Here is a 27,153-nt window from a genome sequence, read left to right as displayed (position 1 = left end):
TAGTTTAAAATACAAAACATTCAGGAGTAAAATTAAGAAACCCTTCCACACACAAAGGGTAGTAGATGTTCTGGACTCTCTTCTGAATATGGCCATTGATGTTACATCAATTGTTAATTTTAAATCTGAGGTTGACATATTTCTGTTACGCAAAGTTCTAAAGGGATATATGGAAAATGAAGTTAGGTTCAGCCATGGCTTTACTGAATAGCAGATCAGACTTGAGGGACTGAGTAACTTACATGTTTTCCTATGCCCCAATGCTATTCTTCTAAATTCAGGTGAATATAAGACATCTACAGATAAAGGAGAATGTGAAGCTGGTACTGTCATCAAGAAGTTCTCGCTGCTCCATTAGTTAATAATATGTGCTGTTAGGGGACCACCAAGGCATTTTGTAAAGGATGCACAATGACTACAATGCTTCACTGGAGATGGTCCTTTGCCCTCCACAGACCTTACGTCTCCATTCTAAACAATCCCTATCCTTCCCTCTCTCCTATAGACCCCCTCCTGGTCCTTCTTCCCTTCCCTCCATGCCCATCTCCCCAGTACTCCTGCTCCCACTTCTCTTTTACCTCCCTTCTTCCAACTGCCCCCTCGTTCCCCTGTAGAAGTTACCAATGGACTCCATAATTCTGAAATCTGATTGGAGTCAGTCACCCTAATGAAAGATCACTCTGAATCAATGTTTTCGCAGAAGTCAGATGCTACCTCAACTCTTCACTCACTACAGATTGTACACAACTGTACCATGTCATCCCTCCAGTGAAAGGCCCACTCCCAAAATCCATAAAATTGTAGTTCCACCTGTTAGATGTAAATGGAGCAAGAACTGCTTGCCTAGATACAGTTTAATCAAGATAGGCATAAATCCTGGAAAGGACAAAATCAGCCTGCAGCCAACACTTTTCAATAATTGGAAGGCTGAGAAAGTGAACCGAGAAGTTGAGAATCTCAATGACAGGCTGGAGAACTGGAGAGAGACCTGTGCTGCCTGCAAGCCAGTCAGGCAATGGTGAGGACTCCACAGGCCTTTCCCTGGAGTCAAATACCCAAGGCAGAAGTCTCAATCAGCAAGGGATGCTGGTTCCTTCAGGGACAATCTACCATGTCCCCGGGAAGTGTTGAAAGAGTGCCTCTGGAGTCCCAAGATTGAGAGAATTCAGGACGAAGTTAATTAGAGATGGGTGGAAATCTCAGGTTGGGGGGGTGGTCACAGGGAATAGGGGACTGTGGGCTCAGAAGCAAGAGCAGGGGCGTTGGTCCAAAAGAGCAAAAACACATATAGTTTTACTTACACTAAGGCAATTACTAACAGCTTTTATTCTTGGTAAGTGCTTTAACCAGCTGGCTGGCTGTGTACATTTGTATCTGCAGGGTTTCGTCAATATTGAGAAACAGGGTTAGGAATCACACATCTTGGGCTTTTATTCCATTGTCACAAGATTAAAAATTTTTGCACAACTGGGGAACCTCAACACAAGATCCAAATTTACCAAAATCCTAGCTCCCATGCAAACTGAAGGTGAACCACCAAATTAGTTTGAGATTTAAACTCAAATTTAATTTAAGAGGGTTTCAAAATTGAGGTGGTCCATATCTAAAGTTAGCTGTTACAAATGCTGCAAACAAGGTACAATTGTGGCTGCTCAGATCCATCTCACTATCATGAATGAAACTTACACCAGTAAAGGAAAGTTTCACTGACATACAGAAAGAATGGTTATATGGCCAATATCGTTTTATTTTCTGAGAATGCATTACTGTTGTGAAGCTTTACAATTTCAGATTGAGACATATGCACTCTCACTACCCAGGAAGGAATGATTGTACAACAAGTGTTGGATTGATCCTTCTTCCATAGAAATTAACTGGAACTGTACATAAAAGTTGAAAGATAAATTTCTTTATTGTACGTGCATCTAAATACAAATAGCAATTATATACCATCACATCCCCGTCTCCCATGACCACCCTGTCAAAGCAAATTGCAGGAACCATGTGACACATGCATTCTACCACTTATTCCTCTTTTCACTCATTCATAGGATGTGGGCATCGCTGTCTAGATCAGCATTTATTAGCCATCCCTAACTGCCCTGGAGTAAGTGGCAATGAGCTGTCTTCTTGAACTGTCATGGTCCATCAGGTGTAGGAACATTCACAATGCAATTAGGGAGGCATATAAAGTTTTCAAGGAGATTTGTAGCTCGGGTTGTGGATGAGGTTGTAGACATATTGCCAAGCTGGTGAATTTGGTTGCAAATGTTTCATTACCCTGCTAGGTAACATCATCAGTGCGCCTCTGGTGAAGCATCGGTGTTCTGTCCCTCTTGTTATTTATATGTCTTGGTTTGCTGGGGTGGATGGTTTTTACTTCCAGTTCTGTTTCTCAGTGGTTTGTACACAGGATCTAATCAATGTGTTTGTTGATGGGGTTCCAGTTGGAATACCAGGCCTCCAGGAATTCCATGGCGTGTCTCTGTTTGGCATGTGCAATTAAGGATGTGTTGTCCCAGTCGAATTTGTGTACCTTGTTGTCCATGTAGAGTGAGACAAGTGAGAATTGGTTGTGTCTCTTGGTGGCTAGTTGGTGTTCATATATCCTTATTGTCAGTTTTCTTCCGGTTTGGCCTATGTAGTGTTTCTCACAGTCCATGCATGGTATTTTGTATATCGCCCCAGTTTTGCTGGTTTTGGGTATGGGATCCTTTATGTTCGTCAGTAGCTGTCACATGGTGGTTGTCGGTTTGTGGGCTACCCTGATACCTAGGGGTCTGAGTAGTCTTGTGGTCATCTCTGAAATGTCCTTGATGTACGGTAGGGTGATTATTGAGTCTGGTCGTGTTGCGTCTTCCTGTTGCGGTCTGTCTTGAAAGTAATGGCAAATTGTGCTTTTCGGGTATCCATTCCTTTTGAAGACTCCGTATAGGTGCTCCTGTTCTGCTTTGCATAGTTCCGGGTTGCTGCAATGTGTTGTGCCTCATTTAAATAGTGTCCTGATGCAGCTCTGTTTGTGGGTGTTGGGGTGGTTGTGTGGCAATTAGTGAGGCAGTTTCAGGATTTTGCACTGAAGGAACAGCGATATATTTCCAAGTCAGGATGGTGAGTGGCTTGGAGGCAAGCTTGCAGATAGTGATGTTCCCATAATCTTCTGCCTTTGTTCTTCTAGATGGTAAAAGTCATGGGTTTGGAAGGACATCCATTGGCTGTAGGATCATTTAACTTTGCTATTACAATGCTGCTTCTGTTGTTGAACATGCAAGTAATCCTTACATTAAATAACTGTATCATTAAAAATGAATCTAGACAAGATTAATGTGGTATTTTTCCAATTCAGAACTTACTTTATTACTTAGAGCTTGCACAGTTATGCCTAGGTCAATGGTAGATTTTGAGAATCATATATATGTGCAGCTTAATTGAAAGCAAGTTTTGCCTTGGCTGACCCAAGGTGACTTATGTGGACTGAGACTTTTTGTAGACCTCTTGTAACGTGCTGCACAAGGTATTCAAAGAAGATTCTTCCTCATGTTGTGATTTGTAAACCAGGTTACATTAGGTTGTATCTATCGTCTGTCTGTCTGACCTGTACAGGTGAAGATATGGCTACCAATGGTGCAGCCATTCAAATCAAAGATGTGCAAGTATTTCATTCTTCTTGGTTTTCCTTGATCATAAAAATATGGAAAGTTCGTTGTGCTGACAGTAGTCTTTCAGCTCTAATATCACGTGACTAACATTTTAATGCTTTTCAGTTCCACCAGAGGCACCAATTCAAAGTACTTTGCACTCTGCGCTGGTTCAATCTTCTCCCGGGAAATAACAGGTTCCCAAGATGCATAAATCTTCAACAGCCTCAGTTTTTGATGTTGCCACACACAGCATCTGTTTAACTGAACTCAATGCTCTTCCCATACAATGTAACTGAAACAGTTCCTCAAGAAACACAATAGTTCCCATATGTCATCGGACAATTTTTCAAGAAATCAATGTTAACTGCAGCGCTGAGAGAGATTTTAGCAGTCACTGATTCTTTGGAAAATGTTTTTTCCCCCTGTCATGCGGAGCTTTTAATGTGTTTGCCTGACATGATTGGTAGTTCACATTGATTTTGCAGAGAAAATACTTTAGTTTCCATGAATATTTTTAAAAAGCAATCATGTTCAGGCCATATTTCAATTTTTTTCAAACTATAATAAGTAAAATACACAGTCCTTATCAGAGGCTTTGAAGGCTTGAGTACTTATTGTGTTTACAGTTACAAGGAACAGAAAGTTTCATGGTAGCACTATCTCACTGTTGACTATTGATGTCACATGATATCTTTTCTCCTCACTATGAATACTGTTTTATTTTGGTACCCACTCAGTGGTCCTTTAACTCACACAAAATGATGTTAATTCAGTCTTCTTTATCCACTTTTTGGATATGGGATGTTGGTACAGGGCAATGAATCATTATTCCATTTAAGCCATCACAGCTACAGCATCTAGAATTATAGAGTCATAGAGCTGTACAACATGAAACAGACCCTTCAGTCCAACTTATCCATGCCAACCAGACATTCTAAATGTGTCTAGTCCCATTTGCCAGCATGTGGCCCATATCCCTCCAAATCCTTCTTATTCATAAAACCATCCAGATGCCTTTTAAATGTTGTAATTGTACCAGTCTCTACCACTTCCTGTGGCAGTTCATTCCATATACACACCACCCTCTGTGTGAAAAAATTGCCCTTTAGGTCCCTTTTAAATCTTTCCCCTCTCACCTTAAACCTATGCCCTCTCGTCTTGGACTCCCCTACCCTGGGGAAAAGACCTCAACTATTCATCCTATCCATGCCCCTCATGATTTTATAAACCTCTGTAAGATCACCCCTCAGCCACCAACGTTCCAGAGAAAATAACTCCAGACTATTCAGCCTCTCCCTATAGCTCAAACCCTCCAACCCTGGCAACAGCCTTGTAAATCTTTTCTGACTCTTTCAAGTTTCACAACATCCTCCCTATAGCAGGGAGACCAGAATTGAATGCAGTATTCCAAAAATGGCCTAACTAATGTCCTGTACAGCTGCAACATGACCTCCTAATTCCTATATTCAATGCACTGACCAATAAAGGCAAGCATACCAAACGCCTTCTTCACTATCCAGTCTACCTGCAACTCCACTTTCAAGGAACGATGAACCTGTTCGGCAACATTCCCCAGGACCTTACCATTAAATGTATATGACCTGCCCTGATTTGCCCTACCAAAATATAGCACCTCACATTTATCTGGATTAAATTTCCTCTGCCACTCCTCGGCCTGTTGGCCCACGTAATCAAGGTCACATTGTACTCTGAGGTAACCTTCTTCACTGTCCACTACACCTCCAATTTTGGTGTCATCAGCAAATTTACTAACCATACCTCTTATATACACCTCCAAATCATTTATATAGATGACAAAAAACAATGGACCCAGCCATGATCCCTGCAGCACACCACTGGTCACAGGCCTCGAGTCCAAAAAGCATCCCTCCACCACCACCCTCTGTCTCCTACCTTCTAGCCAATTTTGTATTCAAACAGCTGGTTCTCCTTGGATTCCATGTGATCAAACCTTGCTACCCAGTTTACCATGTGAAACCTTGTCAAACACCTTACTGAAATATAGACAATATCCACCACTCTGCCTTTTTCAAGCCTCTTTGTCACTTCTTCAAAAATTCATGCAAGTTAGTGAGGCACAATTTCCCACTCACACAACTATGCTTACTGTCCCTAATCAGTCCTTGCCTTTCCAAATACATGTAAATCCTGTCCCTCAGAATCTCCTTCAACACCTTGCCCACCATCGATGTCAGTCTCACCAGCCTATAGTTCCCTGGCTTTTCCTTACCACCTATCTTAAATAATGGCATCACGTTAGCCAACCTCCAGTCTTCTTGCACCTCACCTGTGGCTATTGATGGTACTAATATCTCAGCAAGAGACCCAGCAATCACTTCCCTAGCTTCCCACAAAGATCTAGGGTACACCTGATCAGATCCCGGGGATTTATCCACCTTTACGCATTTTAAGATGTCCAGCACTTCCTCTTCTGTGATGTGGCCACTTTTCAAGATATCACTATTTATTTCCCCAAGCTGTCTATACATTAATATAGTGTGGAGCTGGAGGAACACAGCAGGTCAGGCAGCATCAGAGGAGCAGGAAAGTCAACATTTCGGGCCTAGATCCTTCATCAGGACATCATGTAGGACCCTTCATCTAGGCCCGAAACATCGACTCTCCTGGTCCTCTGATGCTGCCTGACCTGCTCCATACAGTGTTGACTCTGACTCCAGCATCTGCAGTTCTTCCTATCTCTCTAGCTTCCATATTTTCTCCACAGTAAACACTGATGCAAAATACTCGTTCAGTATCTCACCATCTCCTGTGGTTGCACACGTAGGTGGCCTTGCCGATCTTTAAAGGGCTCATGTCTCTCCCTAGTTACTCTTTTGTCCTTAATGTATTTGTAGAAACCCTTTGGATTCTCCTTAATTCTATTTGCCAAAACTATCTCAAGTCCTCTTGTTGGCCCTCTTGATTTCCATCTTAATTATACTCTTACTGCCTTAATACTCTTCTAGGGATTCACTTGATCATCGTTCTCTATACCTGACATATGCTTCCTTCTTTTTCTTGAACAAAACTTAACTTCTCTCATTGTCCAGCATTTCCATTCATCTAGTGTTATCAGACAAATCTGCTCTATTCTGATCAACAGCTAAAGAAACAAAGACTTGCATTCATGTTATGGTTTTCATAACTACTGGAATCTCAAAGTATTTTACTACCAATTAAGAATTTTTCATAATGCAGTCACTGTTGTAATGCAGGAAACATGGCAGCTAATTTGTACACAACAAATTCCCAGAAACACCAATGTGATAATGATTGTATACGGTCATGGTCCTGAAAGTGTTAATGTTGGAGACGATCTGAAGGATCACCCAGGCTGAGGATATCATCTCGGCCTGTTTGGGGATAAAGCAGGAGAGTTGGGGATCCATTTGAGTGCAGACCTAATTCACAAGTCTCACACAGACTGCCACTCTTCTTCATTTTTACAAAGTGCTCATATTTCTAACAGGAGATACTGATCAATGTGTCACACTTCCAGGCAAAATCAGATAGCAAGGAACCACAACCTGAAAATCTTCACCTATCCCTCATCTTTCTCACAAAAATTATTCTAAATGATGTTCATGTTAAAACCAAACCATGCCATTCAGAAAATAACATTTTCACATGAATGGTGGTAGAAATACCCAGGAGAGACAGGTCAAAGCTGCTTCAAACTTCCATCTATATTAGGCCCTGTTCCCTGTATTCCCCTTCTTCATCTCTGTTACTTATTTATCTGGCACAAACAAATCACTGCCTCAGGAAAGCTGTCCACACCATAACTGATAGGTTACACAGGAAACAAGTTGCTACTAAAATGTATCTCACCAGAGATGCAGAGAAAGAATAAAAACAAGGCAAGGAAGGCACATTCATTGTAAAAAAGAGGGGCTAAAGAGATGTCAATAAGACCATTAGACATAGGCATAGAAATTAGGCCATTCAGTCCATTGAGTCTGTTCCGCCATTCAATTATGGCTAATAAGCTTCTCAAACCCATTCTTCCATCTCCTCCCTATAACCCTTGATCCTCTTGACAATTGAGAACGTATCTATCTCTGTATTAAATATACTCAATGACCTGGCCTTCATAGCTTTCTGTGGCAATGAATTCCATAGATTCACCACTCTCTGGTTGAAGAAGTTTGTCCTCATCTCCGTTCTAAAGGGTCTTCCCTTTACTCTCAGGTCCTAGTCTTTCTTGCTAATGGAAACATCTTCCCAATGTCCACTCTATCCAGGCCTTTCAGTATTCTGTAAGTTTCAACTAGACCTCCCCTCATCCTTCTAAACTCCATTGAGTATATATTCCTCAAACGTTCCTCATTTGTTAAGCCTTTCATTCCTGGGATCTTTCTCGTGAACCTCCTCTGGACCGCTCCAGGACCAGTCCATCTTTCCTGAGATATTGGGTATAAAGTTGCTCACAATATTCTAAATGTGGTCTGACCAGAGCTTTATAAAGCCTCAGAAGTATATTCCTGCTTTTATATTCTAGTTTTCTTGAAATAAATGCCAACAATGTATTTGCCTTCCTATCTACTGACTCAACCTGAAAGGGAAGAGAAACCTGGGCTAGGACTCCCAAGTCCCTTTGCACCTCAGATTTCTAAATTTTCTCCCCACTTAGAAAATGGTCTATGCCTCCATTCTTGCTACCAAAGTGCATGACCTCACTTTCTGACATTGTATTCCATCTGCCACTTCTTTGCCCACTCTCCCATTCTGCCTAAATTCTTCTGCAGCCTCCCCGCCTCCTCAATACTACCTGTCTCTCTACCTATCTTTGTATCATATGTAAACTTAGCCAGAATGCCCTCGGTTTCTTCATCTAGATCATTAATGGATAAAGTGAAAAGTTGAGGTCCCAACACTGACCCTTGCAGAACACTACTTGTCACCAGCTGCCATCCTGAGAAGGACCCTTTTATCCCCATTCTCTGCTTCCTGCCAGACAGCCAATCCTCTATCCATGCTAGCACCTTGCCTGTAACACTATGGGCTCTTATCTTATTCAGCAGTCTCCTGTAATGGCACCTTGTCAAAGGTCTTCTGAAAGTCCAAGTAGATAACATCCATTGGCTCTCCTTTGTCCAACCTGCTCATTACATCCTCAAAGAATTCTAACAGGCATAGCCTCCCCTTGAGGAAGCCATGCTGACTTTGCCTTATTTTTCTATTTACTTTCAAGTATTCAGAAATCACATCCTTCGCAATGGACTCCAAAATCTCACCAATGACTGAGTTCAGGCTAATCGGCCTGTAATTTCCTGTCTTTTGCCTTACTCCCTCCTTCACTAATGTCCTTTAGGGAAGGAAACTGCCTCCTTACCTGGTCTGGCCTACATGTGACTCCAGACCCACAGCAATGTGGTTGACTCTCAGCTGCCCTCTGGGCAATTAGGGATGGACAATAAATGCTGCCTAGCCAGTGGTGCCCTCATCCTGTTACCGAATAAAGGAACAGGGGGGTTACATTAGTGATTTTCCAGTCTTCTGGCACCCTCCCACACTCCAGTGATTCCAGAAAGATCGCCAGTAACGCCTCCACTTTCTCTTCTGTTATTTCCTTCAGAACTCTGGGGCGTAGTCCACCTTGTCCAGGTGATTTATCTACCTTCAGACCTTTCAGTTTTTCTATCTCCTTCTCCATGTTGATTGTCTTTATTCTCACCTCTGTCCCTCAACTCTTTTGAATTTTTGGGATGCTACTCGTGTCTTCCACTGCAAAGGCTCATGCAAAGTACTTGTTCAGTTCCTCCAACATTTCTTTGTTCCCCATTACTACATCTCCAGCATCATTTCTCGAGGCCCAATGTCCACTTTTGCCTCTCTTATGCTCTTTATATATCTGAAGAAACTCTTGCAATCCTCTTTTATATTACTGGCTACCTTACCGTCATATTTAATCTTCTCCCTCCTTACTTCTTTTTTTAGTTGTCCTTTGTTGGTTTTTGTAGGTTTCCCAATCCCCTGGTTTCCCACTGCCCTTCACCACATTATATGCTTTCTCTTTTGCTTTCATGCTATCCCTGACTTCCCTTGTCAGTCATGGTTGCCTCATCTTCCCTTTGGTATGGTTCTTTTTGCTAGGGATGAATTTTTGCTGTGTCTCCCAAATTACTCCCAGAAACTCCTGCCGTTGCTGTTCCACCGTCTTTCATGCAAGGCTCCTCACCCAGTCAATTCTAGCCAGCTCCTCCCTCATGCCTCTATAGTTGCCTTTATTCAACTGTAATACCGTTACATCCGATTCCAGATTCTCCCTCTCAAATTGGGAGAGAAAGAGTCACAAAAATAGCTGGTCAAGTAAAGAGTTTAAAAGATCATCAAAACAGAGAAATATGGATGCAACGATATCAGACGGAAAATTAGTAAACATATCATTTACTAATCAATACAATAGAGACATTAGATAAAGCCACAGACCAGACACAAAATGTCTGTTTGCAATTTCCTCTGAATTATGATGCCCAATATTGAATTTCCATAGATTATGTATAACACAAGGGGTTGCTTTCACACAATGGGAATGATATAATTTAATGTTTACATAGAATCATCTCTCTTATCACTGTAATACAATTTCTTACATCATTATTATCCAGAAGCTGTATCTTCGCTACATTTTACTCTCTAAGGGATCAGAACCTAAGAGGTGAACAAAAATCCCACTTGCCCATAATCCTCTTACTGGATTTAGCATAGTGTCTCACTCTGCTAGCAAATAGCAGCTTTTAAAATGCAGCCTCGAGGTTTACCACATAAACAATTAATATCTTTAGTTGCAATTAATTAAAAACATGAAATCCAAAAGCTTGAAGTATGTTAGGATTGATGGCCCTCTCCCACGTTTCCGCTGCGGGGAGCAAATTTCTACTTGTAGAAATGCATAACTAACATGAGCTAGGCAATATTTCAAGTGAAATAATCTGTTCATCCTCACCTGTTAGTAATAAATTGATACACAGACTGACCACAATGTAATTGACTGGTGAAACAGGCTTGAGGGACTGTCATTCCTATGTTTGAGGAACAGCCAGTCTGGTCACTTTTGAACATTTCATACAGGTGCGAATGAAGCCTTTCATCCACTATTTCCGACTTGGCTGCTCAAGAGTTTCGGTTACATTGGGCAGAATCTTCCAATGGCAAGATCAGTGCCAGTAAATTGTTTAATTTGAGGTTGGCCCATAGACTGAATTACAAGCCCAGCAGTGTTCAGATAAAACTATATACCTTAGTGCAGTGACCAAACACAAGTACAATGCAATGAAACAAAGATATCGGTGTCCACACTGGGTTCCCAGCCACCAGACTTTGATAACCTTCAGTGGTGTAGTGGTGTAGAATGCAGTGGCTCATATGGTCAGAAATCTGAGGGTGACGGAGATGCCGCAGGCTTGTCTGCTACATCACACCATCCCCTGGTATCCGCACCACACACTCTCCCTCATCCACATCGTCTTCCACTTCTTTATCATCAGAGGAGCCATCTAGCTCCTCCAGTTCCCCTTCTGCAAATTCCTCCCTACGTTGCTGAGCAGGGCACAGCAAGCCAGAATAATCCTGGAATTCGGCTGGTCGGTAATGCTATTCTCTACCTGAGGCATATAAAGCAGCAGTACATCATCCTTAGCCGTCCAGTAGTTTGTTGTCTTGTCACTCTTATTGCAGTGCAGGTGGGGATTTGTACTTCTCTTCAGCTTCACTTTGCAGGTTCTGCACTGATGTCATTAACCAGATCCTCTGTGTCTATCCTCCTCCACCAAGGATACAAGCCTGCACTTAAAGAGATGAAGCAAACACTTATGAGAACCTGCAAGGCAGTGAGGATGCACAAATCATGAGATCTCCCTGGGCCAGCACTCGGCCACAACAAATGGATTTGTTTCACAGCCCAGCTGCACATTCAGTGAAACCGCTTTCAGGTTATGGATGTTGCCAGGAAAATCTCAGTACTGCGCGTGTGCCATCAATTGTGAAGGCAGTAAACCTCACCTGCGAAGTTGTGAATCTAAAACATTCATTTGTAGACTACAATATCGTGGACATGTCCCCATTGAGGTCCTGGAAAGAGCTGAAAATTCAATTTTGTGATGGCTTTCAGTGGAACGGAATTGGATTTCCTCCCATTTCTCACTGATGCAGGTCTTCCTGGTGGATTTATAGGAGTCACTGCAGGTCATGACATCCCCAGCTGCTGCCAATATCGCCTCTCTACTATTTGCAAGTAGCTGCCCCACCTACGAGATATTCAATGACACACTCATTCTGGATGGTGCAGTTGCTCCTGGTTGCAGTCATCCTGCACTGCTTGACCTTCAGCCACTCTCTGTTACAGTTCTAGCTGCTGCTGTGCTTGTCATTGTACCACATTTCACTACTTCCTCCACCACTGCACCAGAACTAGGAGAACCCCTAGGGTGGAATGACAGCAGTTCTGAGGAAGGGTTGCTCGACCCGAAATGTTAATTCTGATTTCTCTTATCAGATGCTGCCAGACCTGCTGAGTTTTTCCAGCAATTTCTGTCCTCAACCTGTCACCATTTCTGCCTGAGGTAATTTGTGAACAAATCGCAGGGAAGGATCCAGTCAGCATATTCTTTAAGATCCTCCCTCCTGTCCTAAGCAGTTTCAATCAATGCAAAGCCCAACCTAAACATTGGGTATACCTTGGCCTCTACCCGCGCCCACCGTGATCAATACCACCCTGGATGATCACTGCTGAGAGCACATCTTGCTGATGCAGCTATGAGCATGTGTACTGGAGCAGTGAGCCTGGAAAGCGAAGCCATAACTGTGCACCTTCCCTAATCACTATCGGATTGACTAGTCTCAGCATCACCCTTGAGCCTCAAACCAACATCCTTGCCTTGGCTTCAGCCAACATCCATATCAGCCATCGCCACCTACCAGGGAATCTTGGTGCAGTGGTGAAACCTCTCCCTCCACTGTTACACTTAAGCTGCCATCTAGCATTCTCAGCATCCCCTCTAACTTCCTTGAACTTTCCATATTTATCCTTGAGTTTCACCATTTTGGGAATAACCTTCCTGGTATCACTCTTGCTTTCTCTATGGTTTTCCAACATTGAAGTTCCTGGCGTGGTCCAGTATTTGCCTCTGTACATCATGAGAGATCACAGGTTTACCACATCCATCTCTCAGGTCACTTGGTCAGCAGGAGATATCCTTCAACACATCCACCCCTCCTTCTCCAACCTTACTGCAACCTCAGTTGACCAATAGCGATGCTCCTGTGTTCCATGTGCAGCTGTAGAGATGCGAGCACACGTGTCCATGGGTCTTATCCATTTCACTTATTATTAGGGGGTCACTTTATCACCCAGTTATGCTCACCAATAACTCACCCACAACAACTCTCCTCCCACTTCGAGCAACTGCACATTTGGAGCTGTTTTTATTTGTTATTCATTCATGGTACACGAGCATAGTTGGCTGGGCTGGAACTTATTCACAGTTCCTAACTGTCCTCGCGAAGGTTTTGGTGAGCTGCCTTCTTGACTTGGGGCAGTCCATGTGCTGCAGGTAGACCCACAATGCCATTGGGATGGGAATTTCCAGGATTTTGACCAAGCAACTGTGAAGGAATGGCTGATATATTTCCAAGGCAGGATGGTGAGTCACTTGGAGAGGAACTTGCGGGTGGTGTTCCCATATGTCTGCTGCCCTGGTCCTTCAACTTTGAGGGTTTGGAAGGTGCTGTCTGAGGATCTTTGGTGAATTTCTGCAATGCATGTTGTAGATAGTACACACTGCAGCTACTGAGCATTGGTGATGCAGGGATTGGATGATGGTGGATGTGATGCCAATCAAGCGGACTGCTTTGTTCTGGATGGTGTCAAGTTTCTTGAGTGATATTGGAGCTGCACTCATCCAGACAAGTGGGGATTATTCGATCACGCTCCTGACTTTTGCCTTGTAGATAATTGACAGACTCTGGGGAGGCAAGAGTTGAGTAACTAACTTCAGTATTCCTAGCCTGCTCTTTTAGCCACATTATTTATATGGCTAGTCCATTCAGTTTCTGGTCAATGGTAACCACCAGGATGTTGACAGTGGGGTTTGCAGCAATGGTAATGCATTGAATGTGAAAGGGTGGTGGTTAGATAGAATTTGTTGGAGATGGTCATTGTCTGGCATTTGAATGCAGCTACCCTCATTCTTTTCCCTACCTTCCTTCGTCAGCCTTGCCCCATTGACTGCTGCCACATAATTACTTACATGGTCTGTTGCATACAACAACACCCCCCGAGGGGGAGATAGCAGTGGCATTGCACTTTACCTCCAGCATTGACTACCTCGCTGGTGAGATTAACAATATTGCCACTTAAAAGCTCGACCTAACATCAACCTTTCAAGAACTTAAACCCTTGGTTTCATCCCAGCAAGCTTTCTGCTCCCAGGAGCAACATAACATTCCACCCATTGTTCCAGTCAGTTTCCCAGTTAAATCAAAATCAAAGGCTCAAATGAGTTTGGTACACTGATCAAGACACGCTAAGCATTTTGGCGCACTTTGGAGCTCCTAAGAGCAGGAATCATTAGTGCTTCAACGTATGGGCCCAGCAGAACTATGTTACTGGCTTCAGTGTTTCAAAATACATCTGTCCTTTCGCACAAAGTGAAGATTAACATTTTGAAATAAAGAAAATGTAATTTAAATGGTAATAAGGTAAGGAATTAAAATATTGGTCCTTATTTGCGTGACCAGCATAGCAGGAATGTAACAAAAGGGATAATTCAGTTCATATGTAATAGCATTTTACCCTGCCATTACAACAGGAAATAATTTATAGATATCTCTATTCATGACTATTATCTCGATTCACTCATGACTGATCTGCTCGAGTTAACTTGAAAATTTAAATTTATTACGTCTGACTGCTGACCATGTATGCCCTTGCAATAATTTTGATTATTCCCATTATTAGAACTTTTGATATAATATAATTAGATTGCTACATTTCTGTAGCTCAAATAGAGATGAAGCTTCTAATCAACTGAAAATGCAACTTGCATTTATATGACACCACTTACAAAGTAAAACATCCCAATGTGCTTCACAGAAAATTGAGCAAAGGAGAAAAGAGGGATGAGGACTGGTGACCAAAGGTTTTGTCAAAGAGATGGTTACTGGGGGATCACTTTTTTTTAAAAGGAGGATGTAGAGATAGGAAGCAGAGTGGTTTAAGGAGAAATTCCAGCACTTTAGGCCTTTACATCTGAAAATCGGATGCACAAGATGCTAGAATTGGAGGATTGAAGAAGAATATAGATAGGAGCGGCAAAGTCAAGAGTGAGAATCTTAGAATTGAGACGTCCAGGATGGCAGCAGAGTGAGACGCTCTAGCTGGAGTTCCTCTGTTCCACCCGTTCTTTTCCTTTCTTCTTTCTTTTGTTTTCAAACTTTCAACTTCTACTTACGAGGCTAATGGTGGAGACCAAAGGGAGCTGGCATGGGCCAGGTCGGCATGGCAGCCCCAAGTCCAGATGAGTCTCGGAGGTGACGCCCAGGCCAGGCAAGCATGGAGATAGTGAATTACTGGAGGCGAGGCACAGATTAGGCTGGAGTGGGAGGCGGCAATTCCAGGCAAGTCCCAGGCCAGGTGAGTCTGAAGGCAAGGCCCAGGCCAGGCCTGCACGGAGGCAGCAAGACCAGGCGAGGTCCTGGAGGTGAGTGGAGCAGAGGCCAGCGCGGGGGCAGCGGCGAATCCCCTTGGGGACTGCAAGCAAGGCCTCCAGGATTGATGGCCAGCATCTCCTGGCGGTCTGAAAGCTGGCACGGACTTGGTTAAAAGACTAAAACGTGAGTACTTTTTGAAAGAAAGCTTCTTTATCCTTTATTCTTATGCTGAATTTGTATTTATGATTCTCTCAAGTGCGTGACAAATACTAAAGTATCTGTACCTAGGTACCCCGTACCTAAGATGATACCGAGAGGTGACATTCCAATCTTTTCACTGCACTCATTTGAGTGTATGTGACAATAAAAGCTAATTCTAATTCTAATTCTAATTGCTGGATCAGTAACCAGGGACAGGGATGATGGATGATGTATAAGCTTTTAATATTTAAAATTCCTAATTATCAGCACCGTGGGTGGAATGCTCAGCCGTACAGCCCTATTCAACTACTCCTCTACTGATCTGACTGCAATGCCACTCCTTTCAAACAACCACATGGAAAGGTTTCAGTTCTGAAAGGAAAATGCCGGTTAATGGATTTTTTTGCTTCTGACGGTGGCTTTCAGCTTGTAAAACTGGAATTGGTAATGAGAAATTTGTTTTGAATCTCTCCATTTTCTTCCCAGCAAGAGCTTCCAAACTACAGTCATCACTGGTATTTAAAGTAAGTGCAGACCAGGCAATTCTCAAATTGTAATTCTCAAAGCTCCACTGCGGATTTTTGAAGATGTAAAGGTAAAATGGAAGACTTTTATGAGCAGATTTTAAATTAAATTTCTTGTACCTGAACTTAGAATCAGTAAACATAAAATGAATGTTCTTTTCAATATCTAAATAGAATCATGATTTACAGGCTACCAGTTCCAAAATTCCTCCGAGAGTGATTCCTCACTGCATCAGAGGAAGGACTGGGCTTCTGACTGCTGGGGAGTAATTGTACCCTAATGCAATTCCATTTTCCTGACTTGTAGAATAATACAGCACAGAACGAGTTCATTATTCGTTTTCGTCCTATTCTGGAACGTTTAAATTCAAAGGGTGATATTTAATGAAGATAATGGCTGTAGATCTGGCAAGAGCTTTTACATAAAGGTCTAATAGCCAGAGTCTAGGCATGCAGGGGATCTGACCTCTGTATTTGGGTTATGGGCCAGGAACTCTGGTCATGTGGCCATCAGGCCATGTGATTTCTGTCCCTAACCCTACAAAATTCCAATATCACCTCTTTGAAGCGAACGCCTTACGCCACTCAGGCACGTGACAGGCAGTAGGAGGCCTTTCTTAATCACAGACCTCAGGATGAGGCTCTGCTTGCCAAAAGCTACCCGTGACCAGAGGCCTGTAGCTCTGCTGAATGGCAACACCAGCACAGAAAGTGGAAACTGCAGCTGCTGGTGTGACAGTCACCTGAGGCCTCAGGCCGTGACTGGATCCCAGACCAGAGGTGAGTGATGACAGGATGGTTTTAACCAGGTCAGTAGCAAGGTCACGGAGATGGCTTCCACTTGATTAAATGCCCGCACTACATTAAATATTTAAGGAAGGCATTAAATTCTCAAACTGCCACATAGAATTTGGGTTTGCTTCCACCAGATTATTAGCTTAGATCTCATTCCGACTCATTGCTGCCATATTGCCCATGGCCTTTATAAAGATACCTGAAGTCGGCAGAGGCCTCGTTAAAATATGCAAGTCAACATCCTATCGCAGACTGAACATCATTCTGAGTAAGAATTGATGGAGCGTGCTTTGCATTTTTGTACCATTATCAAGTGGTCTGAACCAGCTATCCTGAATAACAAAACTCTTTTCTCAGGGAAATAACATCATTACCCAATCCAGATGTTAATGAAGGAGAAGAAACAAACTTTCTTTTCTATATCTTCCTGCAGTTATATCAACGCAAACCCATCAGCAAGTGCCACCAGGTCAATTAAATCTCTGATCTAACAGAAGTCAGCAGAGATAAAGATCACCAACTTTACCTCAAGTGTTTCCCTACCTTGGTATAGACTTTCCTTATCCATGTATTACCACAGATGAATCAAATTAAAGTCTTGGGTCAAGTAGGCACGATAGCAAAAACTGTATTGCAAACGCTGTAGAAATGAGTAGCCTCGGTATATCATTTCAGATTATATATAAACGTTATAACCAATGTTCATTTTTAACAAAATTAATTAAATTTGAAGTCTTCATAACACAGCAAAAAAATCTGCTCCTATGATGCTGCTTGGCCTGCTGTGTTCATCCAGCCCTGCACCTTGTTGTCTCGGATTCTCCAGCATCTGCAGTTCCTACTATCTCTGAAAAAAATTTGTAAATTGAGTTCTGTTGTCAGAAACAACTGCACCCAGAATTCCACAAGTTGTAAAAATCTCTTTTCATCTTCTGATGACTATTTCCAATGCAACTTTTTAGCTTTGTTTGATCTTGAAAAGTAAGTTAATGACGATAAAATATGACTTGCCATTGAAGACAAATAGATCATTCCCATCCATTCCTATGGCTTGTTTGCAAATTTATTTGATGCCTATGGTTGTCTCTGTTCTGGCCAGTGTGTTGCCCATGTTTGGCAATTGGAAATAATTTCTTCAATATACTTTAAAATTCTGGGCCTCCCAGACTGATGACTGAACCCGAGCTCTACATTTGGTGACACCCAAATGACCTTGATATAGCATCTCGAAAATGTCTTCCCTGAGTGGAGTCACTGAGTCAGCACTCAGCAAATAACAATGGAGTTATCTCTATTAAGGCCATTGACTGTCTGTCAGCCCATGGTCCTGGTGAGTCTGAGAGTAAATGCAAGAGAAGAAGAGAATGCAAGAAGAGAAGGAGGTGAACATTGGGAGTTCTGCCCCCACCTCCAGCTCACAACCAGAATGAACTTTTGCTTTTGATTCTTAATCTCCTTGCCTACTCATTCACAGGCATACACTAAAGTATAACACTACATGAAGACATGCTGTGGAGCAGGAAAAGTAATCACATCTGCAGTGCTCTTGCAGCAACAAAACATCTATTTGAAATAATGGTGGGCATCACATCTTGGCACAAAGTGACTTTATGGCAACTGTTGGGGTAATACAACTTCAAGTGCACAATATTGTATGTGTAGTAAGCCAGAATGGGCCCCCAGCTATTCATGAAGGAGATTGCTGTATCTCATCATTAACACTGTAATGGTGGATTATCAAGCGATTAGGTAAAAAAGGTGTAGGTTTGCCTTGCATCTTCCATGGAGAAATAGTTGAATTTATTGACCAAAGCAAACAGACCACTGTGATATGTATAATGTAACCATGTACATGCATTTGCAATATTTGATAAATACTGTCAGCTGGTAAAGACTCAGTGACATGTAAAAGACCAAAGTACTGATTACCCATGGACACTGACAAAGCACCCCTCCCCACTTTCCTACATGCACTGATAGCCTCCTTGGGGACTTTCAGTGGCTGAATGCTGATTGTCTCAAAAATGTTTAGGTCTTATCAGCTGTAGACTGTAAGAGACAGTTCTCAGTAGCTCGTTGAATGCCAATAATTTGTTTGTTACATTCCTTCCTTTCCTGCACAATTTGAAAATGCAATAGAGGTGGCTGGAGGAATAAACCCATTCCCTGTTTAGAAGGACACAGTGAAATCTCACCAGGGAGACAGAGAGAGAGTATAGTTGGAATCCAGTTTTAAATGTTCCCTCTAAATGTTCATTTCTGGCAATGCATCGAAGCAATACAATATCTCCATGGGCCAACGGCGATTCAGCTGAGAAGTATTGAAAGGTGATAACAAGCACAGTAGCTCTGCAAAACAAGTCTAACATTTAATAATGCCTTTAAAAGAAAATGGCTAACCAATGGGAATGGCGTTCCATTCAATAGCGATTTCTTGACAATGCTTACTATCTGGACATGTTTTCATACACTTCAACCATACGATCACATTATCATAAACGTTAATATTTTAAGGAAATTATTTTGCACAAGGGTTGCACAGCCTCTTCAGTGCTCCAGGCTGTTCACGTCATGTTATCATACATATTGTCTGTATCAGATGTCGAGTATATTGCAGGTTTCCACAGTCATGGTGAAACAATGGTTTCCAATGCTTTAGAGTACTCCAGCATAGTTACTGTATAACGGACCTCATAATATCAGCATCATCATAAACAGGCAGATCTTCCATACCCTTTTGCTGGTTTTGTACCGATGGAAAAAGGAGATCAGTGCTGCAAAATGTGACAAGAACATTACAGGTGGACCCCCACCACATTCCCATCTCTGATCCATGGCAGATGGTCTTTCTGCTTCTCAAGCGAACCCCTCAAATTGGCAATTAATGCCCACTGCACTGTGACATACACCCTCTGATCCCACAATCCCCTCCCCCCTCCACCATCCTCCGCTTTCACACCACTGTCTAACCATTTCTCACCTAAGCCAGTGACAAACATGCGCCTTGGCTGGTTGTTGTACTGACTGCAGCCACCGTCCTCCCAGAGACACTGCTGTTTCATTGATCTGCCAATGTCTGACTGACTGGGTCATTAAACCCAAGGGATGGCCCACTGCAGCTGTCCCAAGTTTTAAGTGGAACAGAATCAGCCACGCCTCCTCTGAAGAGGCAACATAAGCTCTTGCTTGCTTTCCAGCCAGAATCCCTGTTACCTCCACAAGGTTCTGTCCTACATTTTGCCTCCAATGTTCCCCACAATATGTTTTTCAATGTAATGATCAAATGCTGGAATTCCTTGCCTAAATATATTTGAGCATAATGTTGGGAGACATTAATAAAAGTCAGTGCATGGGTCAGTCTGGTAGGGACAATTCCCAGATGAGAGAATATCTTGGCCTATTACTTTAAAGAAACTGCTTTTTATCCAACAGATTATTTTATTAAGATAAGACATTTGTTACCATTGCTGGAGAGGGAGAGGTTAGTTAATGTCCTTCCTTCAGTGATTTAGCTTCTGGTGCCTCTGTGACATTTCCTACTTCAGATTGGCATCAGGTTACGTTCTGAATGAGCTATTTAGTTTTCTGATTTAGTTTTTTTCCCACCCTTCCTGTTTTTGCTGGCTTAATTGAACCCCTTTTCCTCTGATGTTTCCTGCTTGGCTCAGTGCATGTTTCAGTAACATCGAGCTTCCGGTTCAACGCTCAGCTGGAATATTATGTCCAATCTGGGCGTCACATTTTAGGAAAAGGATCAAGGTCTTATTAGAAAAGAAAGCAGAGAAATCAGGAATGAAGATTTGGCATTACATGGAACAACCAAAGAGACTGGGATTGGTTGTATTTGAACAGAGGATATTTAGGGGAGACTAAATAGAGCAGTTCACCATTATTTACATTGTCAAAACCACTCATAAACAGGAAATATTTCCACTGGCAGGAGGGTTAGTAAATGGGTTTATCATAATTGGAAAACAAATTGGAGAGGGATGATAAGAATTATTATTGCACGTAGTCAGTTTTATGCTTGGAATGTGCTGCCTGAAAGGGTGGTGGAAGCTGATTTAATAATAAATCATAGAAACAATTGGATAATTACTTGAAATGCAAATAAAAAACAGGGCATTGAGAAAAGAAAAGAAAATAACTAGTTCCACAGCTATTTAAGAGAGCTGACATAGGCATGATGGACCAGATGGCCCACAGCTAGAGAAATTAGGCCTGACAGAAAATTGGCCAAACTAAATGAAACAGCACCCAGCGGCTATTGGCTACAGAGAACGATGAAAACCAATAAAAGAGGTTACAAAGGCTCAAGGTGAACCAATTATAACCACCCTGAGGGTCGTGTTTTGGAGAAGTATCAATCAGACATTCTGGTATCTTGACTGCCTGAGTATGTGCACCTTCTGATATGGCAACAGCAAAGGGTGTTGGCATGACCATATTGAATGATTTCAACCCAGCTCATGACCCTGTAGACTAAAGGTAACAGAATGTTCTGGAAGGTCTAATGGAAGGAGAGATGAAAACACACACCTGGACATCACATTCTCAGTGTAGACTCAGCGAAGACTCATAGGGAAGACTCTTGGTAGAAGACAATTCAGCAATCTGAGAAGATCCAGGGGAAGATCTGCCCTGATGTGTAAGATCCACCTTTGTGGAAGAGAGCCAGCCCTATGTCAGATAGGAAGGAGATTCCTATGGTCCAGGTCAAAAACATGGACCATTATGGATAATATCTTTTCTCAAATGGATAGAGATAAATAGAGAGTAAATATTGTGGATATTTGGGAAATGCTTACATACTATTTTAATAAGGAATATTTCATGAATAAAATTAAGTTGAACTGCAAACTGAATTCTGTGTATATTTGCCTGTCTTACCAACAAGAGCATTTGAGCAAAGTGTTTTTAATACGTAAACCGGTCAAAGTGTTCAAAGCACAGACGACTTTATCATAGCTGGGTGGACTTTGATAAGATGTGATTGTATAATCCCCAAAGTTGAACTCTTGAACAGACAGGCTCAAGATCCCGGTACCTGCCACTGGAAGGACCAGAGAGAGACAAGCAGCAGTTAGTTTGATGGGGGAGATCATATGGCCAAATACATTGGAGGAAATCCCACAATCTAATTCCCTGTACCCCACCGTCTGGATACACTTCACAAAGCATGGTGAAACCATGCATCTCCTCCATAGATGTGGAGCAATGAATAGGACAGTGTGAGCCAGCCCCGCTAGACAACAAGGTGGAAAGTCACACTGCTGAGTTTTTGTGGGATGCAGTGGGGTCCAGAGTGACACTTAACACATCCTAAGATCTTGATAACACATGGTGCACCTGTAAGAAAATGTTTCTGAGTCGGTTCACTGGACACCTACAGGAGTGGATAGAGACAGAACCTATAGAATTTAAATAGTTTGTCATTACCCAGCAATATTGGTTAATTTCCACACCCACTCTAAGCACATTTAGGCTTGGACCTTATGAGAGAATATAATTTATTTTTTGACCTGCCCAATTGTTGTATTTGACAAATGCCCAAGCTCGATGAAGCCTCAGCAGAGATTTCAACAGGCAGGTATACACATTGAATTTGTATCATCAGGGAGATTGTGGATTAGACCCGCTGAAATGACTGAGGACTCAGCAGCATAGGCAATCCTCAAGGAGCGCAAGAGTGTCGAAATCATATAGAGCCTGATGTAGAACTAGCCAGACTAGACACATATACACTGTCCCAGGCAGACTGAGGTTGAGGTGGCCAAGTGTCATCAGTAGCTTGTTAACGTAAGGAGTCCTATGCCTTGTAGCATCTACAACAACTCACCAAATAGCCAGTTAAGAAACTGGACAGCTCTTGGTGGCTCACCATTGATTATAGGGAGCTAAATTAAACCACTTCAATTACGGCACCAATAATAATTAGCCCTGAAATCATGATGAGGAAGGTCCCACTGGCAAAATATTTCACCGTAGTGGACATTAGTATTGGAATTTTATCCATCCCACTCCACCGACATAGTTAATATTAATTTACATTTGCATTTTAGAGCCAGCAATACACATGGACTTGGTTGCCACAGGGTTTTCACAATTCTTCATCAATATTTCATCAGAGGCTGGTTAATGAACTTAAAGAAGGCTCCCAAAGCAGTCTGTTTGGTACAGTACATGGATGGTCTCCTCCTGCAGTCAGAGACAAGGACCAAACATTTGCCACTGGTAAAGGAACTGTTAACCTTCCTCACCACCCCAGGGAGAAAGGTTAAACCCCAAGAAGGCACAGATCAAGACATCCGAGGCTTCATACTTGGGAACTGTGATAGCTCAGGGCAAACACGAAATAGAAGGAAAGGACATCAAGGCCAGAACCCGTCTGCCCCTCCCCAGGGATGTGAGTTCAAGGTGTTCCTTACTATGCTTAGTGGAATACTGTCAGAACCACATCAATGGTTTCGCCACTAAAGCTGCCCCACTCTCTGATCTCCTCAAAAGGAATGCCCCATAAGAATGGACTGAACAGCGCACAGACGCTGTTGTTAAATTAAAACAGACCCGAGCACAGGCATCCGTAGTGCAGGTACCCAACCCAGAACTTCCCTTTGCCTTGGACATTGATCCATGCAGCCATGGATGCCACACTGTTGTTCTCCAAGAATAACACAATAAACTCAGACCCTATCCTATGCCTCCCAGACTTTTTCACTCGTAGAGCAGGCCTTCTCTACACATTTAAAAGCACTAGCTCTCTGTGTTCTGGATGATAAAATATCTTTCTCATATTTTTGGCCTGAACTTCCAAATCATTCTGAAAGAGCAGGTTCCTATTCAATTTTTGCTACACAGCAGGATTAAAGACAGCACAGTCAGCCAAAAACTGCATAGCGCTGGACCCTGATGTTACAGGGTCATGACACTGCAGTCAAAGTGTCCACATTCGTAGCCAATAGTTTGAACTATGGAGGAGAACTCCGGAACCCCAAGACTGTCACGTAGCAGGAACAAATATTCCCAAGGGAACATTCATGCCCAAACAGGAAGACGCTAAGGAACCTGGAGATCAGAAGAGAGATACCCGGTAAGAATACGTGTTGTGCTTATACTTCAGTAAAGGGCTCTAATCTTAACGTTGCTGTATTCATGACCTTGGACAGACTGGAGAATAAAGTCGAACAAAGGTGCAGACAGTAGTGGTTTCCCATCTGCCAAATCCTGTAGTTTCCCAAATTGGCAGGGAGTCAGTTAAAATGTTGCAGATACATGCTGTCTAAGTGTATATCTGCAACAGTTTAACAGTCTTCCTACCATGTGGGAAGCTAGAGGATTCACTCAGCAGATAGGATGCCATTAACATCTGTACCTCTGCTCAACTTTATTCTCCGAACTGTCCAAGGTCATGAATACAGCATCATTAAGGTTAGACCCCATTACTGAACTCCTCCAATTTGGAACAAAAAGGCAGATGAATTAGCAAAGCCCACAATCAGGAAGCTGATAGCACACTGACCCCCACCATTTCGGAACAAATAGATGCCGTCACTACAGACCAAACCAAGATCAAAGATCTAGTGCAGGCTCAAACCAGTGACACCGAGTTAAAGCAAGTTGGGGCGGGAACTTGTGCATCAAGTGGGTGGACAGGTTAAGTGCTAAGGATGGACTTGTTCTCCAAGATGAATGGTATGTGGTACCAGTGCAGGACCATAATCAAGTGATTTATCAAAGCCATGATGTCCAGTGTCATCAAGGGACAGAAGCCATGACTGACAGAATTAAGGGATTGTGTTGGTAGCAGAAATGGGAAAAGACATAAAATATTATGTTGAAAATTGTATCTTCTGTGCACGGAATAATTCTTACAAAATATGCCAATAAAGGAGAGTTAAGGCATTCTAGGCCAGTACCAGGACTGTGGACTGACTTTCAAATAGACTATGTCAGCCTCCTACCACTCTGCAAAAGGGGAGAAAAGTATATTCTTGTCATCGTGGACATTTTTAATGAATAGGTAGAGGCTTCCCTCACTCGAACAAACACTGTTAAGTTGCAGCGGACATCTTAATTCAGCACATTTTCACTCAATCGGGTCTTCCCATTTAGACTAGAGAACCCATGTCACAGCCCAGTTCTGAAGAGGGGTCTCTGTGCCCGAAACATTCATTCTGATTTCTCTCCACAGATGCTGCCAGATCTGCTGGGTTTTCCCAGCATTTCTGTTTTTGTTTTTGATTTTCAGCATCGCCTAGCACGCTGGATCCAGTGGGATTGGGATTGTAGAGGGGATGAATCACATCCTCAAAGGGATGCTGTGAAAGGTCATCCAACAAAACATCTTGATCTGGAACGTAATTTTACCCTTTGTCCTCCTGATTATAATGAATTCACTCTCCAGTTTGTCTGGATTCGCCCTTGTCACACTCTATTGACCAGACACCCCATGAGAGATAACGAACCCTGAATAGGACTCAACTTGACAGAGCCCCAGGTTGAATCCCTCTGCCACAAGAAAACTGTGAAAATTTTGTTAGAAAATATACAGAATGCACACAAAGCAGTAGCCACCAGAACAATGAAGAGGAACAAAAACAGACCAAGATGTACTTTGGTGGGAAGGTGAACCCAGTAGGGTACGAGATAGGGCAACGGGTAATGTTACAAATTTTTTAGCCAGGAACATTTCCTGTCCCCCCAGATTTTCAGGTCTCCACTCCATGGTGGACAAGGCCATGTACAGAATTTTGCTAGATACAGGAGAAAACTGGATGTTAATCAATCTGAGACCTGTGGAGTCCTATCAGCCACCAACTCAACATTCTTCTCGGAGAGTTGGGAGAAGCAGAACCTAACTCGAGTACTGATCCAGATCCAGACTAGTCATTAATCCAAACCCAATCCATATGCCCGATCCCCATTCAGCCTTAGTTATCAATCCATACCAGGATCCCTGACCAGCCCTGAACATTGTCCCTCCTGAGGCCTCAACCTAGGGAACAGAGCTACAGCTGGCCCCAACATTTCCAGAAGAGGCAGGGCTCAGCATGCAGTAGCCCTGAAGGGAAAGAGATAGTTAGGCAAATTCTGCCCGAAAAAGCACCCTATGCAGCACTCTAACCCAGAGATGTGGAGGTGCCAGTGCTGGACTGGTTTAAACCTGTTGGACTATAACCTGATATTGTATGATTTTTGATCTAGCCCAGAGAGCAAGACAACCCCTTTATGAAGGCAGTCCTTTCGATGCTCCCATCAAGACATAATGGAGAGCAAGTCCCTGGCATCCTGAGCCCTCCCACCTCAGCAGGGGGCCAGATTCTCCCACACCAACCCTTTCCCCTTACACCTGAACCCTGGTGTTCCGCAATCCATCCCGGTCATTGAAAAACATCGTCATAAACTTCTGCTACTACAGTAGCCCGAATCTGCCAGAGCATCCAGGTCGTACGGGGATACTGTATCATATGGTATGACAGATAGCCATCATCATCATTGTTGTCTTTTGGCCATTTTTCATCTTGTCGTCTAAATATTAATCAACTGGACTTCTGACGGTGCGAACACACTGACCTGCCTCTGACCCCACTATTTTGGATTAGGAAATGTGAGGCCTGAGTGAGGCCTGACACACACGCAACTGACCGACAAAAGGGAAATTGGGAGAATTCGAAAAGCAAAACAAATTTTGGGAGGAGTTTAGTCGAGTGTGTGTCAAAGCCAGACAAAATCAAAGAAAATACTCAACTGGTGGAGAAGGGTGAAGAGGTATCTAAACTCCATCAGATATTATACAAGGATAATAATAGATGCTGCCTTGGTTCCCTCTCCAGGATACGATAGACAGCAGTGATATTCTGGAAAGGTCATACTGGGGAATTATGTCCTGTACAAGATTAGAAATGGGCTAAAGCCAGCCAGATTTGCACCCCCTACAAGTGCACCTAAGAACTATCCCAGGATGACAAAATGGGTTGGTTTTAAAACACAGAGACAAAACCCTGTATGACAATGTACACCACAAATGGGCACTGATGGTATTAGATATATCTGGAACTCAGCTGCCAGAGTAGTGCCCTTCTGAACTCTAAAAATTATACTTTTATTAGAACCCTCAGCTATGAGGATGGAAAACAGGGATTGACATGGTGAGAGGTCAGACCCAGACTATGGGCAGCTCGAGCACTTGTCTAATGGGAAGAGACACCCCAATTCTGTCAATTACAGCAACTGACCAAGGTCGAGTTAAACAATGATTGAAAGGGACAACAGGAAAGGCCATTGGGATGGTAATGGGGATCCTGATCATAACACCAAGCCAG

The sequence above is a fragment of the Rhincodon typus genome, chromosome 4 (genome assembly GCF_021869965.1).
Source record: "Rhincodon typus isolate 14 chromosome 4, sRhiTyp1.1, whole genome shotgun sequence".
Lineage (NCBI taxonomy): Eukaryota > Metazoa > Chordata > Chondrichthyes > Orectolobiformes > Rhincodontidae > Rhincodon > Rhincodon typus.
Note: the sequence above shows the minus strand (reverse complement) of the source record.